This window comes from Pinus tabuliformis, chromosome X, assembly GCF_031772625.1.
Source record: "Pinus tabuliformis cultivar Carrire ecotype Pingquan chromosome X, CPIR1, whole genome shotgun sequence".
Taxonomy (NCBI): Eukaryota; Viridiplantae; Streptophyta; class Pinopsida; order Pinales; family Pinaceae; genus Pinus; species Pinus tabuliformis.
In genome coordinates, this window is record NC_142308.1 from 800,233,530 (window position 1) to 800,244,334 (window position 10,805).

The following is a 10,805-nucleotide window of genomic DNA, read 5'->3' on the forward strand; positions in this document are numbered from 1 at the left end:
CTCTAATGCCTCCTTCCTTCTCATATTGTGTCATCTTTGTACATCCTTCAATCCTAGCCTAAGTTGTTCTTAAGGGGGGATGTTAGGATATTCCTACACATGGGAAATAATTAAGTACAGCTTGGTCTAGTGTATAGTTAGGTAAAGTTTGTTTCTTTATTAAGTACTTTTTGTAACTTACAATCTGACGGTCACAATATGTTCTAGACATGAAGTGATCTGATAGTTCATTCTCTCATCAGTATTACCGACACTTGATCTGTGGCTTAACACTTGATTCGTCCATGATCTCTATTTAAAGCGCATGGAGGGTCATTTGTTAGGTGATCATTCATGAGAGAAGCTTATGTAAATTTTCTTTCTTTTACATTAATAAATTTCCTAAAGTGGTTGTGTTGGCTCAAGCCATGGACCCTTTCCCTCTTTGAGGGTTTTAAACACATCAATAATACTAGTGTATTAATCTATGATCTGTTTGTGAGCCATGTCCTTTGTTGTACTATCTGAGGAACTTACCCTACAAATTCCTACAGATTAATCAGTTAAACATGCCATATAAACAATCATTGTGTTGAAGTAAAATGCAATTGTAATAATTGCTACTCTACAACAGATAAGAAGCAAATATACACATCAAAACACCAATGTACCATGGTTCACTCCAATGTAGGGCTACATCTACAAGAATTGTTTCTTAATATAACGAATATTTGAAAAACAAATAGTTCTTGGCCTGTGCACTAAGCTGAAGCCTATCTACGCACTCAGCTACAGACTCAGGCCTCTGCACACTCAACTGCAAAGCCTCGCCTTCGCTACCAAATTACAAATCACAATTGTTTTCCCATAACTCTAATTTGGATCAATTCAATTTGATGATTCTCTTATTATTATTTTACCCTATATATATTATTACATTGTAGAGTTACATCATCAAAATATCATGGTCCAAATACCATGGAATCCCTAAAACAAGCAACTATGGTCCCAAAACCATTGATCCCTTACAAAATAGCGTGCTTTCACAAAAAGGAGGGGCTTTGATGCACCCCGAAGCCATTACAACATGAAACAGTATATTCAAAATTCTCTATGGTGTGATCCACTTCGCGCTCCACCCCACAAAATGTGGAGTCTTTGCCAAAATCTAGGCGAAGTTGGGTTTCACCCAATAGGCCCCAAACACTCACATGTGACTCGTCTCGAGTCACTCATCCGATTTGCCTGTGATCTTCACTGCAATGCTATTGTAGCCATTTTTGAACTATTGCAAAATGTATGTGACTTGTTTTTCCTCATTGTGCACTTCCTCCGGTAGTGCTTATGCTGTAGGTTATGTAGCCTTATGCATCACTTCTTTCTCTCTCTCGAAGCTCTTGAAGCTTCTCATCCACTGCTTGGGACAGATGGAGAGACTCATTCTGTCATGGATGAGTTCTCTTTGTCAGAGCCTGCTCTTCCTTCCTCAGCTCCTCTATCTTCTTCTGGAGGGTATTTCCCTCACTAACCTTTGTGAGCTTCCGTGAGATTGGTAAGGTTCTCATAATTGCCTGAATCTCCTCCAGCTATTGTTGCTTCTTCTGAGTATCCTTTTGCAGCTTTAGCGCATTTGGATCTTCCTACAACAAAGTCCAAATCTATAATCTCTCATCCAATAGCTTCCCACAATCTGCCACTTCTACAAAGATGTCGGCCATTGGAGCCTTTAGGTCGGCCTCCATCTGCTATCTCACTTCTAGTGGTGTGATTGGTTGTAGTTTCATCTGTAGCTTGTTGATCTTCACCTCATATGCAAATTGTACGTCCACCATCTTATCCTTGTATCATTTTACTGCAAGGTTGAGCTTTGCAACCTTGTCCTCCACTGGTTCCTCTTCTCAGACATCAATGTCTAGAATCTCGCTACATGTTGCTTCGATCACCTCCTTTAGGTTCTATTATTATTGTACTACCTAATCCCTCTCTTAGATAGCTTGGTCGAGCTTCTACTACAACAAAGCTCACTCTCTCTGTACCTGAATGTTTAACTATGAAGTGTGTTGTTCACGTAACTTCAACTCGTCTATGATCTCTTGTTGGGATGGGATCCCCTGGGTTAGTTTGGGGTTAAGATAACCCAAATTGTCAGTACAATTTTGTAAATAAGGTAAAGTCTCCGTGATTTGTGGATGTAGAGCACGTAGATGAATATGATTCAAAGGTGCTTAGCGCCTTCTTTTATGGAAAGTTTTGAGTTGGTTTTGAGATTCACCCATGGTCCGTGGACCATGGCATTGTATGAAAAGTCTATAAATAGTAAGCCTTGGCGAAGGGAAAAAGTAGACTTAGACTTAGAAGAGCAAGAAGGAGAAAAGGGAGAAGTGGTTGATTCAAGAGTCTAGGGTAGGAAGGATCTGCTTCCTGTGCTTAGATAGGGCAATAAAGGCTCTGCAGCTGAGTTTGCGGAGGCCTAGGTAGAGTCCACAGCTAAATGCACAAACCCTTGCAGCTGTGTGCGCAGGGAAGTTTGAGTCAGTAACCTTGAATTAAAGATCAATAAAGAGAGTTTCCAAAGAATTCCCAAGTATTTATGTTTATCTCTATTAATGTTACATGTTATCGATGAATGATTTGTTTTATGAGATATTGATTGAATGTTACGTGATTCTCTTGAATAAGTCTTAATAATGTATCAAATGCATGTTTAAATACTTTCGCAAAGACTTTGACAATTTCTCTTATGTTTACAAATGACTTAAGTAAATATGCATGAACACTAATTTAGAACTTCTCTCTGATGTGCGTAAGTAGATAAATTGATTGTTAAAGGTCCGTAAGGACTGATCATAGACCCTCACGAAGGTTTGAAGGCTGTTTTAATAGAGTTGCAGCAATGTGCCCCAAGATTTTGTCAATTTGCACGAAGGAAGATCTGAGGCACTAAAAGACATCACACTAGTCTCTGGATGCATACACTTGGTTCTTGCATCCCCCCATACTTCTTCGGGTGAGACTACGGCCTACACTATGCAGGTTGTTACCAAAAGGGCCATTATTGTAGGGTTTTGTTGGTTGGTGCAGCTAACTCTGAACCTGGGTCAGGACCCTCCGAAGCCAACAAATGGTTTTGTTGTTGGGACCAGGATCTTCTTGAAAGAGATGTGTGATGTCGCATCATTGGAATCCGACCAAGAAAGAGATTGAAAAGTAGTTGGATGGGAAGATTCACAAGTTTGTGGCACAAGAAAACAGGAATCTGCACCTGTCAAAGGAAGAGTGGGTGAACAGGTATTTGTATATGGAAATACACAAGATCTTCTTCTGCACCTTCCCCATTGAGCTATATGAATGGTTGGCTAAATTGACAGAGAGCCTAGGAAGGTGGAAGCTTGATAATCCTATAATGTGGACTCCAGAATTAGTGTAACGACTAGAAACTTCTAAAAACAAGATCGCATGGGCTTTTGATCATTGGCTTGATTGGATTCCGGGAGGATTTGTTACAAAATTTGCGGTTGATACCTCAGTCAATAGTGAAGTGGAGTGGCTATTTTTCAAAGGACCGCGAGGTAAGTATTTAAGATCATTGAATAATTGGATTAAAATGATGTTATGTGAAAAATGGGTAATTCCATTACCTTGATGCTCGGAGCTACATGAAGTGGATCGTTCTTTAGAAATCGCGAAGGATCAAGACCAAAGTATAGTCCATTGATTGGACCTCCTCCAAGTGATGATGAAGGGGCGGGGAAAACTACGCCTTGAAGTGTTGTTTAGCTAATCACTCAGGGGATTCCTCAATAAAATCATCCTTCCACTCCACCTCCAACCCCACCTCCACTGCATATGCCTTTGCCCACACCTCCACCTCCACCACCACCATTAAGCATGGTGAATGCAATGAAGATGTCAATCTTCAAGGGTATAGGAAGTGAAGATGCAGAGTAATTCTGGTTTGTTGTGAACATTGTATGGATAGCACAACATATTACTGATGACAATGTAAAGAAGGCACAGTTGTTTAGCGCTTTGCAGGATCGCGTGCTAACCTGGTGCATTAGGTATTGTTCTGATAATCCTCCTGCAACTCTAGCAGAGACTAAGGCAACTTTAAACAAAGAATTTAGTAAGCCTAAGTTTGACTCATAGTTAGTAATTGGATTTAAAGAAATCATGATGAGGGTCGATGATATGCCTTGGGAAGTTGATCAGAGGTTGAAGTGTCATATCAGAGAAGCTAACATGCAGATCAAAGATAGGCAGCATCACGAATGGTTCATAGTGTCGCTCTTGCCCCACTTGAGAATTTCTCTGTCATAGCAGAAGATAGAAACATAGGCAAAAGCTTTGGAAATCACGATGAGGCTTCATGCATCACCTATTCAGGACACGAACCTAGGAGTACATCAGATCCACTCAAAATTAGCTAGCTTACACCTAGAGTTACAAATACTGAAGAAATACAAGGAGACTAAACCAAAGTGCGCACGGAAGTTTGGTGCTTGAAGTGCAAGGGCCAAGGGCATGATAAATATCACTATCCAGTGTACGTGAATTATATTACAAGAGGGGGGCCAATTCCCCTAAAGCCAGAAGCCCCAACAGGGCCAAGCATGGGGCTGCGCTATGGTGTGCTATTTGTCAAGTTGTTGGACAACATGTGATGGATAATTTCCATTTACTTCAAAAGTTTGTCAAGACACCCCAGTAGTTGTTTTGTAACTTCTACAAATCTATGGGTCATGATGAGCGCCATTGTCGAAGTTATGAGGTGATGATGGAAAGGAAACCTACATACCAGATGCAAGAAGAAACTTGGCCTCAAGAGCAGGGCGTCGGAGGAGTGTGCGAAGGTTATCAGGGTCAAGGATGGGGCTGTGATCAGATTATCTACTACAACTGTGAACATCCATGGCACTACATGCGAGAGTGACAGAATCCTACACACCCATCATGTCAACACGGTAGAAACTTTGACCATACTATAGAACAATGCTTGGTACTAATAGCTAAAATGAAAGAGAAGAAAACAGAGCCTCCGTAGAATCTATAGATGATGAGGGTTGAGCCCTGTGAAGAAGATCAAAGCATTAACATTATGCTAAGAAGTGGAATGACGACTGGCACTGATAAGGGTAAACAGTCCAAAGAGGAAGGATGGGTCCACAGAGCACCAAAGAAAGAAGTTGGATTTGACTTGAATCATGCTAAGGAAACATTTATGGAAGCTAAGAAGAGCTTTGCTAAGGCCTCCACCTCAAGAAGCCAGGACAAGGTGCAAGAAATCAGTGCACTTGCAGAGGTTGATCCCTCTGTACTCACTATGTTTTTGGAGACATGCATGACATTGTTGCACAATAGCAAGGATGTGGAGGGCCTATAGGAATTAATAAATAAATGCACCAGCAAAGAGAAAGCCCCTGACAGACACCATGTGGTCAGAAATATTGGCAAACATAAGGCACGAACAGGTCGCGAGATGAGGCTCACTGCTCATATAGGTGATTATGAGATGGACCAAGTCATTTTGGATCTAAGGTCCGATGCGAACGTATTATCAAAGAAAACATGGGAAAGGATGGAGAGACATGTGTTGCAGTGGTCTCCAATTTAGCTCAGAATGGCGAACCAGAAGACAATCATCCCCATGGGCTAGCTGTATGGAGTGACAGTTGATATTGAGGGTGCAAGCACGGTAACAGACTTTGAAGTTATAGAAATCATTGATGACAGTAATCCCTACCCAACGCTCCTCAAAATTGACTGGGCTATTGATATGAATAGATTCATCAATTTGAGAGGAAGTCGCTTCAGGTTATAGTACCATTGGAACCTACAGAAGATGCACAATATATTGAAACAGTCTACGATTATGAAGAAAGTGATGATGAACTAGACCGAATCTACAAAATAACAGTGTGGGATCAAGATTGGATCAATCCAACGGTAGATGGACGCATTGAATGGGACCGGGACAGCTCATGCACCTTTGATTCAGATGAAGAGTTAGAGCATTGGCATAATCGCTTACATGAGGTGTCTACCTTGTGATGCAACATGATGACAAATTCGTTGCCCTGTGTTTCGTTGGAGGTAAGAAAATTACCCTATTATGATATTTTAACTGATATAGATCTGTTTTTTGGATGAATTTGAGTGTGAAGTCTCTGGGGATCACTGCTTCCAAGCATTAGAGTTGGCACTGCGCGGTATGCCCGCACGATGGTGGGGTACGCATAAGGATAGTTTTGCTAGTTGGCGAGATTACAAAAAAATGATGAAGCTACTATTTGGGCATGCTAAAACCAAAAAGACTGAGAAATATAATGGAAGGTACGATCCACATGATCACCTAGGGAAATGGACTAAAGCATGGGGAACAAAACTGCAGCCAGAGTGGGTACACATATTTTTCCATACTTTGGATACAATTCCCATGAACCGGTATCTAGAAATGTAGCTCTACCATAGCACCACGAAATGGGATATATTGAAGGAAGTGTTCTTATTGACCTTTAGCTTTGAAGATAGCTTCACAAGCATCGATGAAGCGCTACAAGAGATTAAGGTGGTTATCTTCAGAACATCAAAGGAACCTATGGAATGGATCCAGCCAGACTGGAGCACCCAGTTGCGCCATGTGTTGGAGTCGTATAATGTGACTATTGAAGAGGAGGATGAAGACCCGAGAAACATTAATATTCCATAGGCAGAAAGGCATCCTGAAGTTTAAGGCCCACAAATAGAAAACCTGAACATCTCTGCACCTTTGAAGGCAAAGCAGGTAAACATTGGCATTGAAGAAGAACCGAAGTTCATAACAATTGGGGAATATTGGGATGACGCTACAGTGGATAAAGTTGTTCAGTTACTCCGTGAATACCAAGATCTCTTCCCCACTATGTTCTCGGATTTAAAAGCCATAGTTGGTGATTTGGCCATTATGAAGATCACTTTGAAGCCAGATGTGAAGCCTAAGAAACAAAGGTTGTATCACCTTAATCCTAAATACAAGGAAAAGGTTCGCCAAGAGCTGGATAAAATGTTGGAGGCATGTATCATAGAACCTATTGAAGAATATGACTCGGTGAGCTCGATGGTGGTTTAAGAGAAGAAACAAAAAGGTGAAATAAGGATTTACATAGATCTACAGAATCTTAATGATGCGTGTGTTCACGACCCATTCCCAACGTCGTTTACAGATGAAGTGTTAGACAATGTTGGAGGGCAGGAGGCCTATTCCTTAACTAACGGGTTTTTTGGGTATCATCAGATTAAGATCACGCCAGAAGATAGGAGTAAAATGACCTTTGCAACAAAGTGAGGATGTTTTCAATACACTGTGATGCCATTTGGACTCAAGAATGTGCCTGCAATATTTTCCCGCGTAGTCATAGCAGCGTTCAAAGATTTCATTCATAAGTTTTTGGAAGTATACTTTGATGACTGGACGGTGTTTGGCTTAGTGAAGCACCATGTATCAAGTCTGTGCCTGATGTTGGATACATGTTGCAGATACCAAATCGCGTTGAATTTGAAAAAATGCATATTTTGTGTTCCCTTTGGGATCTTGTTGGTTCATGTGGTGTGCAAGCAAGGATTGATGATGGCCCCTGCAAATATTACAGTAATTGTGAATTTGGAGGCCCCTAGGAACGTCAAGAAGTTGCACGCAATGTTGGGACATACGAAATACTATAGAAAATTTATCAAAGCCTATGCTCAAATTACTGTGCCCATGGAGAAGCTGCTAAAGAAGGACGCAACATTCTGTTGGGATGAATAATGCCAGCGCAACTTAGATGTGTTGAAAGAAAATATGGTCACTACGCCAATCTTGGTATTCCCTGATTGGAAAAAGAGTTTCATGTGCATTTGGATACCTCTTGCATTGCATTGGGCATAGTGTTAACGCAAACTAGTGAAGGAGAAATGGACCATCCTATAGCCTTTGAAAGTAGGAAGTTATCGAAGGCCAAGAAAAATTATTCAATGAATGAGCGCGAAGAGTTGGCCATGGTGTAGGCACCACAAAAATTCAAGCATTATCTATTAGGAGGGCATTTCAAGATGTACACAGATCATTCTACCTTGAAATACTTGGTCAACAAGCCTGTGTTGGGGGAAAAGATCTACAGATGGTTTCTACTATTTCAAGAGTATAACTTTGAAGTCATTGTGAAGCCAAGGAGGTTAAATGTGGGACCTGACCATCTGTCGCGAATCGAAATAAGAGAGGAGCCTAATAATATAGAGGAATGGTTTCCAGATGCATAGCTCTTTCTGGTACATGTAGCAGATGATCATTTTGCAGACATTATTCACTTCTTGACTACAGAGACAGCACTAGAATGATATACAAGCCAACATAAGAAGGAATTAGTAGTGCGCGCGGTCGATTTTTCAGTCATTGCAAGACAATTGTAGAAGATGGGTACAGATGAAATATTGCGAAGATATGTGCCAGACTTTGAGTGGGATAGCATTCTCGTTGACACTCATGGGGGAGTTGCGGGAGGCCACTATGCAGGCAAGGCAACTGCACATAATATTTTGCGCGCAGGTCTATGGTGGCCAACTTTGCACAAAGATTCCAAGGCATATTGTAAGGCATGCGATGCATGTCAAAGAACTAGCAGACCATCACGAAGGGATGAACTACCACTACATCCCCAGATGTCCTTGCATACATTTGAGAAGTGGGCGATTGATTTTGTTCAGCTAATTCAGCCCCCGGGAAAGAAAACAGGTGCACACTATATTATCACCGTGACATAATATCTAACTAGATGGGCAGAAGCACAACCGGTTAAGGATTGTACAAGGGCTACAGCAGAAAAATTCTTGTTTGAGTATGTCTTAACCAGATTTGGTTGCCTGAAAGTATTGATGAGTGATAGGGGTACGCATTTTCTAAACAAAATGATCAGCACATTAACTGAAGAATTCCAGGTCTACCACCAAAAGAGTACACCGTATCACCTGCAATTAAATGGAAATGTTGAAGCCTTTAATAAGATTTTGGAGAATCCACTGATGAAGATCTGTAACACGCAGCGAAATGACTAGGATGTATGCTTACCCACAGTACTCTACCTTATAGGACCACTTGTAAGAATCTGACAGGGGAAACGTTGTTCAAATTAGTATATGGGGTCAAAGCCATAATGTCGATGGAGTACATTATACCTAGTCTGCGCATAGCAACGCTGACAGATATAGCGGATCATGAGGCCTTGGAGGAACGGCTCACGCAGCTGATGGAGCTTGAAGAAGATTGATTTTTGGCATGATTCCATCAACAAGTACAAAGGAACGCGAAAAATCATGGCATGATCACCATATCAAGATTCACACATTCAAGGTAAACGATATTATCTTGTTATATGATAGTAAATTCACTAAATTTCTGGGAAAATTCCAGATGCATTGGTTAGGGCCATATATTGTCAAAGAAATTATAGATGGAGGCACAGTTTAGCTCACAAAGTTGAATGGGGAACCCTTCCCAGGAAGATTTTATGGGAGTATGTTGAAGTTGTATACATCAAATCCTACACAATGACAATATGGAAGCAGGATAGTCTTAGTGCTCCAGGAAGTTGCAAGGGAGCGCGGAACTATAAACTACACTGCCTAGCTTGGAGGACAACACAACGCGCAGGTTGTGTAGAAAGTGACGAAGATGTAACCCAGGAAGTTGCACCATGGAGGAAGGAACCGTGTCGCGAAGCAGGAATATGACCATTGGAGTTACTGTTCATGACTTGATGGCCAGAAGACGGTTAAGTGGAGCAGGGTGGCAGCATTTACGACAAAAATCTTTGAAGATCTATCGCCAAAATAGCATTTATTATCAGAAATTGGGGGGAACAGTCGGATTTGAATTCAAAACCCCCTATAAATTATGTGTGTTGGTCCATCAAAGAACACTTTGCGCTCTAAGAGTTGTTAATGAATTTCTTTGTCTATTGCCTATCAGCCGAACATTTTGGGAAGATTTAGTTGCCAGCCCAGCGTTTGCTGAATTGCGTGAGATAAACTGGAAGCTTATTCTTAAGAAAATGTCTACACCAAGTCCTGCTAAAACTATGAGTACTGGCGATGTTGTCTCTGACACAGTCACCCCGGAATTTGTAAGTATGGAAGCTCCGGCTACTGTGCCTACGGTGCCGAAGTCACCTAGGCCAAAGCCTACCCCTACTAGAGAAATCCAACTAGCTAAGCCCAAAAAATCTGTGAAATATAAGTAGAAGAAGGTGTCGGTGCGTGCCTCCCCAAGGAAACATACCAAAACCCAAGCAAAATAGAAGAAAGATAAGTAGCCAGAGAGTGTAGTTGACTTGGAGGCGGAAGAATTCCAGGGAACAGAGGACATTAATGTTGAAGGGGTGGAACCCATGACAAGGCTACCTAAATATATCCCTCCATGGAAGGGCAATGATCCAGGTGGATGTTGGTGGCCACCCACCTATCCCATTTGGACCCCCACAACTGTCTCTTTTAGCTTTTTTAGTTTCCTAAATTGTAGCACAGTTTACTATTTTTAGTAGTTTTTCGGGTCCTGAACTTCTGGAGCCGTTTTGAGGCCCTAAACAACGTTTTTTTGGGAATCTGGGGCTACATGGGTCCATGTTGCCTCCCAAAGTGGTAATACTCGGATAGATATTTATAACGAGCTATCGTACACGTCAAATGGAGATCGTATGCCAAAGTTACGACCTGGGAAATTGATGTACCAATTTACCCAAACGGGGCCCACAATTTGGCGTTTCATCTTCTAGGGTTAGTGTTACACAGTAATTTGTCACCATTGGTCACCGTCC